The 16,748-nt window shown below is 41.4% G+C and overlaps 1 protein-coding gene and 1 non-coding gene across 7 annotated transcripts in view; one reads left to right on the top strand and one right to left on the bottom strand.

Moving 5' to 3' along the window:
- The window catches only part of Ankrd11 (ankyrin repeat domain containing 11), a 184,948-nt gene that overhangs the window by 88,297 nt on the left and 79,903 nt on the right, over positions 1 to 16,748 (top strand). The gene's annotated exons all lie outside the window — the stretch shown is intronic.
- On the bottom strand, positions 6,704 to 6,810 carry LOC128104790 (U6 spliceosomal RNA). Its single transcript, XR_008216096.1, has one exon. It is a non-coding gene; the product is annotated as a U6 spliceosomal RNA (small nuclear RNA).

The raw sequence follows: 16,748 nt of genomic DNA on the forward strand, positions 1-16,748 counted from the left end.
AACTCTGCCCTAGATATACTTTGTATAGTGGCTGAATGACCACTTAAATTCTTTCTTTCTTTCTTTCTTTCTTTCTTTCTTTCTTTCTTTCTTTCTTTCTTTCTTTCTTTCTTTCTTCTTTCTTTCTTTCTTTCTTTCTTTCTTTCTTTCTTTCTTTCTTTCTTTTCTTTCCTTCCTTCCTCCCTCCCTCCCTCCCTCCCTCCCTCCCTCCCTCCCTCCCTCCCCCTCCCCCTCCCCCTCTCCTCCCCCTCCCCCTCCCCCTCCCTCCTCCCCCTCCCCCTCCCCCTCCCCCTCCCTCCTCCCCCTCCCCCTCCCCCTAGGCTAGTATTATTCTTAAGACCTCCAATCCTTTGTATAAGCGCCCCCCCCCCCCCCCCAAGGACATGAGAAGATAGGAAATAGTGCCTTTTTGCTGTCTCTAAAGCCAGTTCTGCATGTGCCTTGCCAGGTATGAAGAGGTCCCTGCCATCCCTGCTCATGTTGAGGCCAGTGGGGTACCCTCTGTTGGTCTTACACACCTCTTAGTAAGAGTATATAAAAAGTTCATAAAAATTCTGTACTAATTTCATCTACAAACAGTTACAGTAAACCATTCATTGCCTGTTATATATAAGTAGAGCATTTATATTTAAAATAATTTTGCAAACAAAAAGTTAGTGATTAGAGATCTATTGTCTTAAAATTTTACAAATCCCATAATGTGTGGAATTTGGGATTACTAGAAGACTGCTGTATTGTCACATCAGCTTTTGAGGTCAATTTTGTTTGAAGTATACCAAAAAAGTACAATTGAAGAGTATTTTGAGTATAATTTTGGAAGTTTTCTGACAGATGTTGGTTCCCTGCTTGCATTTCCAGGATTTCTCTTCTGGGTCTTACATGATGAGTATGGGTTTTGTTGTTGTTTGTGGGTGTTTTGTTTGGGTTTGGTTTTTATTAGCCTTTTTTTTTTTTTTTGAGACAATTTCTCTGTGTAATAGGTCTAGCTGTCCTGAAACTCACAGAAATCCACATGACTCTGCCCCCCTAAAGGTATGTATCATGGATTGATACACATGGATCTTTCATCCTGTGCAGCACAGTGGTCTTATGGAATGAGGTTAGCAGAGTCAGTCACATATCCAGATGTTGCTGTACTATTTTTCTTTCTTGGGGGTGGGGGCGGGTGAGTGGCTATCCCAGAAAAGTACCAGATGCTGCCTGTCCATTGTGGATGGTTTCCTAAACTCATTTTTTCCCAAAAGCTTTCATTTGAGTACATTAGACTGGCTGAGGGTTTCTGGAAGTAGTCATTTCCTGTTTGTTTTCCAGAAAGCCTCTACCAGTCCATATGCTCCAACAAATGAAATTTCTACGCAGCCACTCTTTGATGGAAGTACAGTATTTCCTGCGGAAAAAAAAGGTTCTGCCAAAGTGATTCATGCATGTCAGGCAGTATAGGTATCCTGTAAGACATCTGTAGAGAGATTTTTGTGCATTCAGAAAAGACGCTGGTTTATCACAAATTGTTTTTCATCCTCTCCCTTCCCTTCTCTCTCTCCTTCTCTTCCTCTTTTCTTCCCTTCTCCCTTCTTTTCAATGGGTCTTTTTATGCAGTTTGGGCTGCTATCAAATTGGCTCTCTTTCAGTGGATTGGATTATCTGTTTAGGTATCACCCCAGTAAATGTCTGTGTTGTTAATAAAAATTTCTCAAACTTGTAGATTCTCTGGATGAACTTGGAAGGCTCCCTAAGGGTCCTTGGACCCATATTTTGAAGACAGTTGTATTGAGTTGCTTAGTCTGTATGCTTGTTGACAATCTTGTAAGAATTCCACACCCAGGTTATCCATTTGGGCTCAGCAGGTAAGGAAGGCTCTTGCCACCAAGTCTGAAGACCGAAGGTCAATTCCCCAAACCCACATGGTGGAAGTTCAGTGCTAATACCCAAAAGTTGTCCTCTAATCTTCACAAGTGTGCACCATGGCTTGTGTGTTCACACAGACTTATTAATAAAAAGTTCATGCCTTTATGAGAATCTATATCTGTTAACCTCTCTAGTGTATAGTGTATTTGCTTATCAGTGTGTGCAGCTTCAGCAGGCTCTCCATGCTGTGGTCCCCTGGTAGAGTTACCCCCTAGTAGTCTTCTGTTAGAACTGATTTGTTTTTTCAGTGTTCAGAGACTTGACTATACATGTCCTCAATTGTGTATTGACACTAGAGTTACCTTTTCCTTCCTTCCTTCCTTCCTTCCTTCCTTCCTTCCTTCCTTCCTTCCTTCCTTCCATCCATCCATCCATCCATCTTGGTTTTGTTGCATACCAGTAGTAGACAGTGTCTCTGCAGTGTAGGGACTGTTCTTTTTTAAAATGAACCCTTCTCCCAGGACTATGGAGTCCATTCTGCTGGCATCCCATAGCCCTTCTCTATGTCTCATCCAGTTTTCTTTGCTCACATAATTCTTCCCATTTAGAAGATGCTTTAAAACAACTGCACTTCATTTTGTAGACTAGTATTGGTATCCACTCATGGCTTATTCTAGGTATTGCCCTATAGCTTAGTCTGGCATTTGTTTTAGTAATTTGTTTTGTCAAAAATTTCAGATAAAAATATTATCTAGATTTTAGTGTCTTAAAATGTAATGTTGCACATTTGCTGGCTTAGAGATTTTTTTTTTAAACCTAGGTTATTTTATATACACAGGTCTTGGAAAAATTGTCACATGAGTTTCTCTTCTTCTGACCTATGTGGGGACTTGAGACTTTATAAAGGTTCTGGATGGAACCTGTTGACATTAACTCAAAAGAACTATGGGCTTTAAAACATAGCCTAGTGGATTGAAGAAATGGCTCAGCAGATTAGAGCACCTTACTGCTTTTGCAGAGGAACTAGTTTGGATTCTCAGACCCAGATGGTGGCTCAGAACCATCTGTAACTCCAGTTCCAGGGGATCAAACACCCTCTTCTGACCACCTTGGCACCAGGCACACCTGTGGTGCATATACATATGTGCAGGCAAAATGTTCATGACATAAAATAAATGAATTTTGAAAAAATAGCTCAGGAACCTTATGTTGAACTCTTTTGGCCATGTATTATGTGAAAATAATGTACAATGTTATTTAAGCTTATTGTGTATATAAGTGTTTTATTGTCAAGTATGACTGCCATAAATGAACTTGGTCTTTTCGGGCTTAATGTGACAAGAGGGAAAAAACATTTAATTCCTGTGTAAGAGTTGGCTTTTACTATATTAAAGAGCTGTGTTAGGATTTCTGAGAGCTGTGTCAGACTTGGAGGATACCAGGGATCCTCTCCCCGCCCCCCCCTCCCCCAAGTGACAGCTGAGTCCAATGTGGGATTGTAGTCTTTTTGTTTTGTTTTTGTTTTTGAGACAGGATTTCTCTGTGTAGCCCTGACTGTCCTGGAACTTGCTCTATAGACTAGGCTGACCTCAAACTCAGAGATCTGCTTGCCCCTGCCTTCCGAGTGCTGGGAATAAAGGTTTAAAATAAAGCGGATGTCATTAAAGAACAGAGAACAGGTCAGAGAGCTCCTGTTGTGTGCATTCAAACCCCCCCCCCCCCCCCCCATATTGACCCTTTGGTTTATTTGGATTAAATGGTACTGTGCTGCAAAGTAGCCTTCCTCTAGTCTTACTTTGCACAAAGCTTACTGTTTGGTGAAATCTCTAAAAAGGTGCCATGTAGTATTTCTGTGTATTGTCAATGTGGTTGGGAGCTAATTCATCAAAAGCTGTGGTTCAGGAACCCTTTTTCTTTTTTTTTTTTCCCCCAAGACAGTCTTTCTGTGTAGCCTAGGCATACTTCAAATTCGGAATTTTCCAGCTCTACCCACAGTGCTGGATCACAGACATAGCTACTGGAATACACTTTTATGGTTTTATTTTATTTCTTTTTTTTTACTTCTCAGGATTAATTAGTCTCTACTACAAGAATTTTCTTTGTGAAATTTTGTGGGGACATACCTTTTGAAGTTTACTTATTCCTATCATAATGGTAATTTTTGTTTGTTTTTTCGAGACAGGGTTTCTTTGTGTAGCCCTGACTGTCCTGGAACTCACTCTGTAGTGTAGGCTGGCCTTGAACTCCAGAGAGTCACCTGCATTTTGCGGGCGCCCCCCCCTCCCCCCCCAGGATGGGAAAGTCATGTGCCACCACTACCTGGCTGGTGATTCTTTCTATGGATGTAGCTTAGCAGGAAGACCACTGGCCTGGCATACCAGAGGCCCTGGGTTTAATTCATAGCACTGCCTGAAATGGGGTGATGGAGGCATATAGACGTGTAATGTAATCCCAGGCACTCTAGAGGTGTAAAATGGAGGATCAGAACTTCAGTTTTAATCCTTGGCCTCAGTCAATTTGAGACCCACCAGGGCTACAAAGAGACCCTGTCTCAGAATAACAAAAGAAGGAATAAAGTTAGATAATGGTTATTCTTCTCATTTTTTTAAATCTATTTCCTCCCATTTGTAAGCATTTATTATCTGTGATGTGCAAAGTGCTGCATACAATTCTGTTAGGTATCTTCAATAAAGAACAAGAGGTCTATTTAGAATGCCTCCTACTTGGTATCATGGGGATGTTGCCTCTCTTACTCCTTGGAGATCCCCTGAGGTAAAAGCATCACCATGCTTCATCAGGAAGAGAAAACGCAAGTTTAGTAGGGAACCTCTCAAAGTTCGGAAGATACATATTCTGCCCTCCAGATATGTAGATAGAACAATAATGTATCAACTTCCCTGAGTCAGTCAAGGCTCTCATAGGAGGAGGTGTGGGATGAGGAACAGATCTGGGCCTGTGGAAGCCTCCACCAATGAGTAGCGCCTGGGTGGATTTTGTATTGTATATTATAGGTAAAGTTTGAAGAAATAGCCATAGAGTAGAAAAGGAATTTTGGGTTAAGGAAACAGGACTGACTGAAGGTTGTTGACTGGATTGCCTTAGATGCAGATTAGCTCATAAGGATGGTGGTTACACAGCACTTCCTTGCCTAGATTATGGAATAGGTTATAATCTTTGTCTTCCCCTTCTCCAGTGTGGGGTTTTCTATGTGGATAGGAGGTACAGTTTCTGGGCTTTTGGATGACCTATGGGAGGGCACCTATGAACTTGTTCTCTGCTGGACCAGCTCTGTCACACTTGTGCATTATTAGCAGCTAAAGTCCTCCAGCTTCAGGTAGGGCAGGTGTGGTTCTGACCTGCCTGTAGTAAGTGCTCCCAAACCTCATCATGGAGCTTCATGGAGGATGACAATCACACTTCCACTTCTTACTCAGTGTAGAAAAAACATGAAAAAGAGACAGAAATCTACCTAAAAATTCTATTGTCCGAGTAGTGCACCTCAGTGTGTTATTCTTCAGATACCAGCAATTTCTGTCTTTACTGATTTTCTTTTCTTGTCATCTTTATTTAAAGTGAGTTAGCTTAAAAATTCCCCTCTGGACCCAGGTTCAATTTCCAGCACCCTCATGGCAGCTCACAACTGTCTGTAGCTAAAGTTCCGGTGGCCCCAACACCCTTACACAATGCACAACGAATGAATGAACAAATATAAAACCCTCCCCTCTGACATTCTTCCCCTTTGACTGGGCATGTCTATACCTATATGTGTGGACATATACCTGTGTGTGTCTCCCTTTTACTGAGATAATTGGTGTATCTATGTCTCCTGTTTAAAGTAAATATAGTGGTTTGGGTTGTATTCACAGTGCTGTGAAAGGTTTCCCATTGCTTTTGCATTTGGAAGATGTTCTATGAATATTTCTCCTCAGGACTCCACTTATTCTGTTCCCCAATCTTTGCGCTTACACTATTTCCCAAGGGGACCTGTTTCTAACCCTGATTCCTCTCTGCCTGGCTTCATCCTCTAGCTTCTCTTAAGGTGTGCCCCCCCCCAATAAAAAAAGCTGTATGCTTTTTTTCAGTCCCTGACATGTTCAGTTCATAGTTTTCATAAAAATACGAAAACTACCTGGCTTTTTATTTCCACTACTTCCTTTTATCCTGCTTTACTCTCCATATATGTTGTAATGCTAGAGCTGTCTCCTCAGTGTGCAGTTTAGAGGGGTGATGTGCTGTTGCTTTGAGCCCAGTGATCCTTCTTGAGTGTTCATCTCTCTGACAGAGCCAGTGTTTTGTTCATCTCACAGTGTCATTTTTCATCTCTGAGGTTCATTTCAGCCTATTTTTTCTTTATATCCTTTTATGTTTCTAGTTATGTTTTGAATATGGGTATGGAATTATAGTGTTCAAAATCACATCTACTAATTTTGACATTTGTGTCAGTTCTAGACTGTTTTCACACCCCACCTCCCTTAGAGGTTTGTTTGTTTGTATATGTGTCTCCACCCTCCACCCCCTACCCCCAGACTAGAGTTTCTCACTCTGTAGCCCAGGCTGGCCTCGAATTCACAGAGATCCACCTGCCTCTGCCTCCCAAGTACTAGGTTTAAAGGTGTGAGCCACTACCGGGCTGTACTGTTTTGTTTTTGTTTAAAAATGCCTGGTAATTTGTAAAAATATACTTTCTATTTCTGAAAAACATAGATTTAGAGAAAAATTTGCATAAATAGCAGAATTCTTACATAATTCTCACCTATCTTTCTGTAATTGCTACCATCTTATATGCTACCTTGGTCTGAACTAAGGAACCAGCATTGACACAGTGTTAACTGTAACTTTTTATTTATTTTTTTTTCAAAAAAATACGGAACGCTTCACGAATTTGCGTGTCATCCTTGCACAGGGGCTATGCTAATCTTCTCTGTGTCGTTCCAGTTTTAGAATATGTGCTGCTGAAGCGAGCACAACTGTAATTTTTTTAGATCTCAGGCTTTACCTAATGCCCCCTTTCTGCCATAGGACCACATCTGGCACACTTAATCACATTTATTTCTTCCTTTGTAATGCGCCCCCCCCTTCCCTTCTTACTATGGACCTGCTAATCTCTGAGGTTCAATTTTTGTATCTTAGTAGGGTGTGGAGGTGGGTGTATTGTTCTGATTTCAGTTCTATTTTGATACCTAGGTGACTGCTTGACTCATTATCTTGATCTTATTGGCTCAGAATAACCTCACGGCAAGTGGCTGCTTTCATAGAAGAGGAAAATATGTTCCCTGACAAGTCTAGCTTCTTTTCAAGGGATGTTTGGACCTGTGTTCCCCATAAATAGAAACAGCCTTGAGCTCTGTAGTCCTGTTGTGGATGACACCTTGGGCCTCACAGACAAACTGGGTTTTGTTGAGCCAGAATGAGGCTTGTAGGAACACCTGCTAGAAAGGTTGTCTTTCCAATGTGCACTTTCTCTTAGGATAAGAGTTTGAAGTCTGGGGTAAGCCTTAGAGAACATTATTCATATTCTCATATTCTTTCTCTCTCTCTCTCTCTCTCTCTCTCTCTCTCTCTCTCTCTCTCTCTCTCTCTCTCTCTCGACAGGGTTTCTCTGTGTAGCTTTGGTGCCTGTCCTGAATCTCGTTCTGTAGGCCAGGCTGGCCTCGAACTCACAGAGATCCACCTGCCTCTGCCTCCCAAGTGCTGGAATTAAAGACATGAGCCACCACCGCCTGGCTCATTATTCTCTTTTATGAGGGTAATTGAGGGTGAAAATGGAGGAGGCCTTTGAAAGGGGATATTTTAGATTTCTGTATCTTCTATTCTCTTGTGAGGTTGACTTCGGTGAATGCTGAGTAGACACTATGAAGAGTCTCTGAGGACTCTGGTAAATGGAGTGGGTTGAGGAGATGTCTGTTTTGACCTTAGTAGAAGCTGCTTGAGGAAGGGACCGTGGAGGCTGTTCTCTGGGTCCCAGATCTGTTGTCCACCTGGTACTATTTGGCTTTAATCCCTGGTGCTTCCTACCTCGTGTACCTGAACTCTATACTGTACTGTAGTCTCAGACCTCCCTGACCTTCCTGGCTGTGCTTGTTCTTTCTGACCTGCTGAATTCACCTTCTTTGTCTGCAGATATATATTGAACAAATGGTGACACACAGAGCTAGCCTATTTGAATAGTGGTTAGAGCATGGTGGTAGGATTCATCTACAGAGCTTGTGCAAGTCATTTCTCCATGTGTTCCCTCTGCAAGTAGGCAAAAAGAGGCTGGCCTCAAACTCAAGAGATGCCTGCATCCTTGTTTCCCAAGTGCTGGGGTAAAGGTTTCTTCTGCTGTGCTTGGCCTTGACTAGCTTTTTTTATTGTTGAGTTAGGTCTGACTTGTCATACTGAAGCTCTTTGCACAGTAGCTCTAAGTGTATGAGTGCTGCCTTCAGAGTGTCTCTCTCCCACACTCCTTGTACCTTTTTCCAATGCTAGATCTGAAGCCAGGCTAGGCAAGTAAACTCTACCACTGAGCCATTACTCACTTCCTTTTTGGGTTGTTTGTTACCTTTAAGTCTTGAGCAGCAGGACCTCTTAAAAATCTCCTGGGAAGCATATGTGCATGTTCTGTTCCATGGCTTCAGTTGTCCCTATGTTTTTAAAAAAGCCTCAGGAATGTATTGTTAGGTGTCAGCTTATTGAGACTTGTTCTCCTTACATTGCTTTTCCTTCTGGGAAAGCAAGCATTTGTCAGGCTCCACAATTTCTAGATGTCCTGCAGATTGCATGTTTCCCCTTGCTTTTTGTCTTTCGTCAAAGATTGGTTTGATCTTTTGCAAAGATACAGACTTCACAGGCCAGACACCTCCCTCTGTTGTACAATGTGATGCCCACAGCTCCTTGTGGGGACCTGTTGCCATTCTCTTGTTGTTGTAGCTGTGCTTCTCTGAGTTGTATTCTAGAATACCTCGTTTCCAGAACAACTGAAGCCTCGTGAGTACTAAGGATCAAAGGAGTTAAAAATGGCATCATTGTTTTGCAAGAGAGTATGTGTAAGAAATAATAGCTTTCCACAGTGAATTTCTTAGTAGAGGCAGAAGCTTTATATATACTCATTTGGGTTTGAATAGAAACCTTAGTGGTTTGGAGACACAAAAAATTGTGTTATGCAAATGGTAAATTTCTATAGAATGTTGTTTCTAAGAGTTCATTATTTAACTGTTTTTAGATTAACCATATTTCCTGGGAAATTACTGAGTGTATTCTTCTTGGAAAAAATTAGAACATTAAAGATGCAGCTTGTGTTTCCCTCTGCTATCCGTATGGATTGTGTTTCCCATATCCATCCAGACTCCAATCACCTCGTATAGCACCTTTATATGGATTAGATAGGTCCAGATTTTTGTTAGCTGGTATTTTAAATTTCCTCTAGTTTTGTGTCTTGTTTGAGTGTCAACTATTCAGTTGGATAGAGTCCAGTTTTATTAACAAGACATACATTCTCTGTAACATCTTGAGTAAAAGTAGTAAAATATGATATGCAAACAAAGGAATGCAGTTATGTAAATCTTTATTTACAAAACCAGATGGTGGGGTTGGAGTGATGGCTCAGTGGTTAAGAACACTTTTTCTGTTTCCAACACCCACCATGGTGTGGATCATAACCATCTGTGGGTTCAATGCTACCTTCTGACCTCCTCTGGCATCAGGCACCACGTGGTGCATACACATACATGCAGGCAAAGCATAAAATGTTAATGCTTAACTTTATGTGTACATAAAATAGCATTTTATGCTTTGCCTGCATGTATGTGTATGCACCAAATGCCGGGCGATGGTGGCATATGCCTTTAATCCCAGCACTCGGGAGGCAGAGCCAGGCGGATCTCTGAGTTCAAGGCCAACCTGAATGAGATCCAGGACAGGCACCAAAACTACACAGAGAAACCCTGTCTCGAAAAAGAAAACAAAAAAGTTAGGTAAATCTTTTTAAAAAATGATATAGATTGCTGACCCCTTCTCACCTTATATGTGAAGAGAACTGCAAAGATCAGTAAGCAGAAAATTTAGTGGATTTCTATTAAAGCAGTCCAGTATTAATGTAATTTTTGTTTTAAATAATGTCATGAATAAGTTATTTAGAATTTTTCTTTGGCAGCACCTGTTTTTCTTGCCATTCACTTACACTTAAGTATTTCCCCAATTCTTATTTGGAGGAATCTGGATAAAAGACTTCTAATAACCTGACTGTTTCCAAAGCAAGAGAACTCAGAGAATGTTGACAGTGAAGGAGGGCATGCACTAGTAATAGTAAGTAGGACTGAGGAGGTGGAGACAGGAAGTAGGGAAGTAGGTGTGTTTGAGGGGTGGTAGCAGAAAGGCTGAGAAAGTAACAGTGTTGATAGGTCTGGTAAGGAAGTAAGACCATATCTTGGGTCCTAGTAGAGAAAGGCAGGAATAGGCTCCATCTTGACATTTTTCTGCCATAGGATGAGGAGATATGGAGTCTTAGGGGGAAAAAATGAGCACTTCTTTTGCTGATGAATTTAAAGACGGAGATGAAGCTGACTTATCCTGCATGACAGCCCCACTCTGATACTGTAGCATGCATTATTTGTCTAGACTCAAGACCCCCTTTTTGTGTCTTGGAGGTTAGTTTTTGAGACCGATCGCAGCAACTCTAATCATAAGTGACTTTTAGCAGTCACTCAGGCCAGCCTCACAATCCGCACATGTCATACATGTTATATGGTTACTGGGGTAGTATTGGGTAACTTCAAAAGCTGTATGAGTGAGTGTGCTCTTAACAAGGCTGTGTTCTCATGACATTCCCATGGTCTTGGCTATACAATGTTATGTCACACAGGCTTGATTTTGTGAAACAAAGCGGCTGATGGGCATGGATGGAGAAAATAACTTGATGTCCATCTTGTCACTTGTTCATATTTTCTCTCTCAAATAGTTGGTTTCTAGAAACCCTGAAGCTATAGTTAACTTTATCCCTTCAAACACCTGCTCTGCAGAACTCCTCCTCTCCCCTCTACTCCCCTCCCCTTCCCTACTCTTACCTGACCTGATCTGACTTGACCTGTCGCCAGGGTCTTGTTATGCAGCCCAGGTTGGACTGGAACTCAGCAGTCATCCTGAGTGCTGGGATCAGAGGCGTGCACCATGATGCCTGAGAGTCTCACTTTTGCAGTGGACAGGGCAGCTCTGGTCTCTGGGAGCTGTTGCTGTGCACTGTAGTATCAGTGCTGGGGTTAGACCACACAGTTAGATGGTTATGACAATGCTTATATTATTACAAGTTCTTTTACTTATTTACTGTCATTGGAATTGACCTTCTTGAAGGGACAGTAATATGGAACTATGAGGGATAAACTAGTCCAGCCTCCAGTATTGATTCAGTTGGTATTGTCGCCAAGGCATGCCCCCCCAACCCCCCAGTTATTTTCGAAATCTGTTTTGTTGTTCAGTACCATTATTAAAGTGTCTCATGATCTTGAGAAAGTTAGTGAACTTGGTTGTGTGGCATGATCTTTCAAGACTTTTCCATTACTTTCATTCTTAGAGAGTCATTTTCTAAAAAGGGTTTTAGATGTAATACTACTGATCTGAAATAGGAGAAAAGTATTTTGTTTTTAAAATTGACAAATAATAGAGGAAGACTAAATCAAGATAACTTGACAGTAGTTTTTCTTAGAATATTTACTGGATTTCTCTGCCACACCTCCCTCAATTGTGTGTATGTATTGGAGTATGCATACAACTTGTTTGCATTCTACAAGTATACTTTTTGAAGTACACAGAATCATTTAGGAAAAGTAGTAAGATTCAATGAAGAATTGTTCATAGGGAGCAGTGAGTTGCAAAATCACTTTAAGATCGAAGTTTAAATTTTGCTGTAGCCTTCCTTTTAGGACATTTTGAAATATCTATGAACTGTGAGAAATTAATGTGTTCTGTGGTATGTCCAGTTTCAGCAGTAACCAACTTGTAAGAGTTGGGGCTTTGCTTTTTGCCTTCTGCCAGGTGCCTTTACCCACTGAGCCAGTTTGCTGATCCGAAACCACTTTGTTAAAAGAGGCACACGGGAGGGAGAGCATCCTGTAAACCCAAGCTTCTCTGAGTAACAGTAATACAATTGGCTGGTGTTTCTCACCTTGTCAGGAACTCTTTCTCTACATGAGAAAATAAAAATGTGGAAGATGGCACAGTTTGCTTTTTATCAGCGCATGAGTATTAAGGTCTGTTTCAGAACAGTTTTCGTCTTGTCATTGCTTCAGTGATGGTTTTCTGTAGAACCTTAGGTTATAAATCTATAATTGGAGATACTGGTGATGGTATTGAGTGAGGCCCTTGCTCATGGTAGGCAAATGCTCTACCTCCAAGCCATCCCCTAAACCCTGATCTCTAGTCTTGGGTTCTTGCTTGGTATGTTAGGGTTCTCTAGAATAACAGAGCTTATAGAATGAATCTCCCCACCCACCCACCCACCCACCCACACAAGGTTTCTCTGTGTAGCCCTGGCTGTCTTGAAACTCACTCTGTAGACCAGACTGGCCTCAAACTCAACAAAGATCCGCCTACCTCTGCCTCCCAAAGTGCTGGGAGTAAAGGCTCCACCATGCCAGTCTGTTTTTTCTTTCTTGAACTGTCACTGACCTGTTAAACCTGTAGAGCTTCTAGTCACTGCTGCTCCCCACCCCACCCACCCTTTTTTTTTCTTCTTATGCCTAGGCAATTCCATTGAATGTTAGTGAGGTCAGCCATGTGATAAGTCTCTCTTGTCTCCTTAGCACAATTATGGTGACAGTTCTTCCAGTTCTGAGGTTGTTTCAGAATATAACAAACACAGCTTGCTTGCATGGTCTTGGTAAAGTCTTTGGGTCTAGTTGTACCAAATAAGTACAGGAGGAGGCATGCATGCTCTTTCACAGCATGTTCCTGATCTTTCATTCTTTCCGTCCTGTGTCACGAGGTGAATCTGAGTGTGTCTAGTTTTCATGTGCTCAGAGTCCTGTCCTGCTTGGGCTTCGCTACATCGGTGTGATTTGAGTTGGCTCAGTCATTTAGAAAATCTGTTATTGGGTCAGTGTACACATCCCATGTGTCACCTTTTTGTTCATATTATTCCTCCACCACAGAGAAGCTGCTGATATCTATGGTTCCTTTTGGTGATGCCTCAATGAGAGTCTTCCTATGCATGGAGGGTCTTAGGCTTGATTGAAACCAAGCAAAACCACACCAAATGGCAAAATTGGCTCTGGCAATGTTAGTCTTTGTTTTATTTTTATCTTAGGTCTCACTATACTTGGTATCTTCTTTGACCAGTGGCTGCAGGGGGTAGGCTCGTCCTGATTACTACTTAAGGGAAAGAATTTTCCCTTTGTGAATGCATTTTGGGTGACTGAGAATCCTTATGCATCTCATTTGTTTTATTTTGTGCTTGCAGTAGAAGGGTTTTAGGCCAGGTGGGTGCTGGGCTAGGTAGCTTGGCCTTTAAGTATCTTGTTTGTGAAATAAGTATGGCAAAACTTGAGTGAAGAAAGGCTCTGAGGGTCACTGCTGCAACTGTTTCCTCAAATACAAGTAGGTCTTTTGTTGTAAGTATAGTTAGTACTTGGTTCTCTATGCTTAGTGGAGGTATCTGCCTCATAGCTTCAGTCATCACAATACAAGAGTCAACTCTGGCGCCCTATACATGCACAACCATGTGTGTGGTCACCACCCCCACCCCGATCTTTGCCTGGAATGTTAAAGCAGAGAGGTTTCAGAGTCTCTAACTTGCTGAATCTACACTGGGCCAGGATCTTGCTGGGACTTGATGACATGGGAGAAGATAGGAGGTTTGGCCTGTATGTTTTCAACATCACTTCTCAGCTGAAGCCTAGCATGTTGCCCCTTCTAGAAACTTCTCCATCTCCCTAGAGCTCTATTTTGAAAAGCTCAATTTGTGTGTGTGTGCGCGCGTGCACGCATGCACACTCACCAATTTTATTAATTTCAGCATTTTTTCCTACCAAGTGACTTTGATTTTTCAACGGTCTTACTACGTAGCCATGGTTAGCCTGGACTCAGAGATCTCCCTGCCCATGCCTCTCAAGTACTGAGATTAAAGACATGATGAACCACCATGCCCCTCACCAAAGTGACCCCCCCCACTACAAACTGTTCATCCTCTCTTTATATTTCTAAGAATTATGCTTTTTCAGAGTCCTTGACCCCTTGCTATGGGGCCTGTAGCTCACTCTTACCAAAATAATTCTGCCCTGAAAGAAGTTTACATTGTGTCTTTAGGGGATCTGGACTATGGCATGCCATACGAGGATGATATGGACATTGCAGCTGAGGCTGTCATAGACTCTCAGCCCAGCCTTACTTGTTTTCTTGGGGTAAATTTAAGTCAACCCCTCTTGTATTTTCTCCTAGTTTCCTTAGTGCTATTATTTAAAATTAATAATTTAACACCAGGATTAATAAAAGTCCTCTGATCATATTTAGATGAACTGAGTTTTACTTCTGCTCAGAAAATTCTATGCATGCCTGAACAATTCTCGTCTGTCTGTCCATCCTTCCTTTCTTCCTTCCTCCCCCCCCCCCCTTTTTTTTAAATTACACATGTAACGTCCTGTAGTCAGTACTATAGCCAAGACAAGGATATTGTTTACCCTAAAAAAAAAAATAGTAGTGTGAGTATATGAGCATGTGTACATGAGTGCAGGTACCTGTGGAGGCCACATCCCCTTGAACTAGAGTTACAGGCAATTGTGAACCACCACCTGGGTGCTGGGATACAATATATAGTACCCTTAACTCTTGAACCATTAACCATCTCCCCAGCTCAGTGTCTGCTCTTCTCTTACAACCACATGTGCTTCCTCTTCTAGCACCTGACAGCTGCTGATCTGCTTTCCAGCTCTATGGATTTGTCTGTTATTGACCATTTATGCAAATGAAATAGTATGTGGTGTTCTATATCTAGTATTTCTGAGCACAATATATTGTTCAAGGTTCATCTTCCTTCCCTGTTACGAAGTGAATTGTAATTGTAGTACATTGTATGGCTGTGTCACATTTTATTTGTCCATGTATCATTTTGTGAACATCTGAGTTTTCTAGTTTTGGGCTAATTTGAATGATGTTTCTCAGTGTATTGACACAGGAGAATCTGTGTGGAAGTTTCTTTTCCCTTGGGTTTACACCTAAGTGTAGGTTGCTTTACTATCCCAGGTTTTGATTGAAGCCAGTTTGGAGATGAGAAAATCTTGTTCTTTTCATGAGAAACTCTTGAAGTTGGGGAGCCCTGGCTCTTACTAGGTTTGATGTTTCTTAGAGTTGATTATCAGAGCTGATTAGTAACAAGCGTATGTGGAGGAACAGTAGTTGCCCTATAGAATGTTCTTCCCTGTTCCTTACTCTACGGGCACTGCTCACCTCTGCCACTACTTCCTCTTCTCAGGTCACATTGATTTCCCTGTACTTTCCTTTAGTGTAAGAAATTATAAGGCTGGAGAGATGGCTCAGTGGTTAAGAGCAGTGTCTGCCTGTCCAGAGGACCCAGGTTCAATACCCAGCATGCACGTGGCAGCTCACAACTGTCTGGAGTTCCTGTTCCAGGGCATCCAACACCCTCACACAGGCATACATGCAGACAAAACACCAATGCACGTAAAAATAAGAAATAAATAATTTTTAAAAAAGAAAAGAATTTATATTGAGAGCAAGAGAATATGTTGCACCAAAAAATGCTTTGAGAATATGTTTAGTTTGGAATCTTGTTTGATCTAGGACCCAATGTTCAAACCACCAAACAATTTGAGCATTGTTAACAAAACCAGAAACAGATAAGTACAATCTCTTAGATTAATGCAATAGTTTGCTGTAAGTATGATGTCTCCAACAGGATCCCAAAGAACAACAACAAATAGCAAACCAAGTGAAGATTAACAAGAACATAGTAAATTCATTTCCTTTTAGATTTAGTAAAGACAAAAAAGAGGAAATTTAAAATGTAAAAACTGTAACTTCTGTGAAGTATAACTGGCTTTAATTTAAAAGAGGATATGAGAAATAATATATGAGGTGTCTAGAATGCATTTTTACATTTTGCAGGTATTTATCTTGTTCTGTGTTGTAGGTTGTGCATAATGCAATTGTAATGACCTTGGCCCTGGACTTATGGGTAGGCTATAATTTTAGTTTAGGGTAGCATAACATGCATGCATATACTGATATAATGATATGGTTCTTTGGGCTTGACATACCAGTGTGTAAGAAATCCATAGCTGTTGCTAGATGAAATCACCTTTGAGAACCTTCTTGATAAAGAAAGGTTTTATGTGATGGAAGGTGCTTGGAGGTCTCCAAACAGACAAGACATAGCAGTCTGAAAAAGGGCTGAATAAAAGGTTGAAGGGAGTGGGATCAGGATTAGGCTGTGATGTGGCCTGAGAGGTATTAGTTGTTATGGCAACTTGTTAACATGGATCATTTGGAAATTACAGGCTGGTCCCACACATAGTCTCCAGCTTTCTCAGAGGAAGTATCAGCAAAATTGCTGGTTCTGGGCATGACTTGCTTCACAGAGGAACTCTTGGCACTTACTGCACTGGTCTAGATGTTAGTAGTGCCCTGGAACAGTTATTTTGGGTGCTAGATTCTCTACACCTTCAAGAATGTATAGACCAGACTATACCATATTTTACTGTGAGTGGATATTTGGACATATGAATACAAGGATTTATACGACTCTCGTTGTCCTTGCTCTGTTCTATTTTATCCAAGGGTAGCAGGAAAGGTGGGGAGTTGAGACAGGATCCTCCAGTGGTACGTCGGTCTTTGTCTTAGTGGAGGACTGAAGTTAGGAACTAGCACAACATAACCTGTCGACTAAATTCAGCCTGTAATCTCAGTTTGCATAACGAGAT

This window comes from Peromyscus californicus, unplaced genomic scaffold, assembly GCF_007827085.1.
Source record: "Peromyscus californicus insignis strain IS unplaced genomic scaffold, ASM782708v3 Scaffold_8__1_contigs__length_139910024, whole genome shotgun sequence".
NCBI classification, from domain to species: Eukaryota; Metazoa; Chordata; class Mammalia; order Rodentia; family Cricetidae; genus Peromyscus; species Peromyscus californicus.